Source organism: Muntiacus reevesi, chromosome 4 (assembly GCF_963930625.1).
Source record: "Muntiacus reevesi chromosome 4, mMunRee1.1, whole genome shotgun sequence".
NCBI lineage: Eukaryota > Metazoa > Chordata > Mammalia > Artiodactyla > Cervidae > Muntiacus > Muntiacus reevesi.
The window spans coordinates 59,059,902-59,061,726 of record NC_089252.1 but is presented as its reverse complement, the minus strand read 5'-3'; the positions used below and the strand labels follow the sequence as shown (position 1 = coordinate 59,061,726).

General features: G+C 39.3%; 1 pseudogene; it reads left to right on the top strand.

Moving 5' to 3' along the window:
- The first annotated feature begins 505 nt into the window (after positions 1-505).
- On the top strand, positions 506-1,430 carry LOC136166444 (olfactory receptor 4P4-like; annotated as a pseudogene).
- Positions 1,431-1,825: the final 395 nt, after the last annotated feature.

Genomic DNA, 1,825 nt, shown 5'->3' with positions numbered 1-1,825 from the left:
GGAGAGATTTTCTTAAATATGTAAATATCCATTACATAGATGGCTAAAGGTTGGGTTGGAGAATTACTGTATTTTTTACAGAGATGGACAAAAGTCAGACTTTCCCTGGTCAGTGAATTTTGTTGCATAGTTCCCAAGAGCATGAACTCTGCTATCAGAGTCAGGTTCATCTTAGTTTGATTGCAACTTAATATCTTAATGATTTAGTGCCAATTACTGAAACCTCTTGCTTTTATTTTACAAATACAGAACGAGTATCAGAATACCACCTCTTGGTTGGGTTGTTATATTCCAGACATAATCATTATTTTATTAAATATTGTTCAAATTATACTGCTCTTAATATCAAATGATACATTATTTGTAGTAAATTTTCTGTGACTTACATCTTTGCTCAATGTATAATAATCCAAAACTTTAAATATGCAATTAAGGATGTATTATGTTCTGTATTGTTTCAGATGAACTGAATTTATGTTGTGTCCTCTGAACTCTACCCAACCTCATGGAAACCCAAAACAATGTCACAGAATTTGTTTTCATAGGGTTGTGGGGAAATAAGAAAATAGAGTTACTGTTCTTCTTCTTGTTCCTGCTCTGTTACCTGGCTGTATTAATGGGGAATTTCATCATCTCACTCACCATCACCTACAGCCATCTAATGCAACAACTGATGTACTATTTTCTCTGTCACCTCTCCCTCATGGATGTCAGCTACACCTCCACGGTCGTCCCCAGGCTAATCAGGGACTTAGCTGCAGCAAGAAAAAATATTTCCTATAACAACTGTATGACCCAGCTCTTCACTGCCCACTTGCTGGCAGGTGTGGAAATATTCATCTTGGTGCCCATGGCTTTTATTGCTACATCACCATTGTTAAGCCCCTGCACTACATGGTCATCATGAACAGGTAGACGTTTAACATGCTGATCACCCTGGCCTGGGTTGTGGGTTTTTGGCATTCTATTGCTTTACTTCTCATGGTACTCCAATTATCTTTCTGTGGTCCTAATCGGATAGATCACTACCTGTGTGATGTGAAACCTCTTTTGAAACTGATGTGCAAAGATATTCGTGTTGTGAGTATCTTAGTGATTGCGAATTCAGGAATGGTGGTGGCTGTCATATTTCTTGTTCTAGTAGCTTCTTAGTCATACTATATAACCTTAGAACACATTCTTCTGCAGGGTGAAAAAAAGTTCTCTCAACATGTAGTTCTAACATAACAGTTGTAGTTTTATTCTTTGTGCCCAGTATCTATACTTACGTTCTACCTGCAGGGAGCAAGAACAAAGACAAGGACATCTCTGTGTTTTACACTGTGATTGCTCCCATGCTGAACCCTCTCATCTACACCCTGAGAAACATGGAGATGAAAATCGCCCTGAGGAAGGTATGGCCTAAAGTGACACATTCAGGTTTAAAGTAAATAGGGTGCTACTCATTATAGTTTAGAATTCATGTCTCGTCTCCTGGAGCTGTGTCCTTTGAGGTATTAGAAGAAAACATATACACTTTCTTTGAGGAATTGAAATAAATGTCTGGCATTCAGTTCAGTCGCTCAGTTGTGTCTGACTCTTTGCGACCCCATGGACTGCAGCACACCAGGCTTCCCTGTCCATCATCAACTTGTGGAGTTTACTCAAACTCATGTCCATTGAGGCGGTGATGCCATTCAACCATCTCATCCTCTGTTGTCTGCTTCTCCTCCTGCCTTCAATCTTTCTCAGCATCAGTCTTTTCCATTGAGTCAGTTATTCACATCAGGTGGCCAAAGTATTGGAGTTTCAGTTTCAGCATCAACCCTTCCAATGAATATTCAGG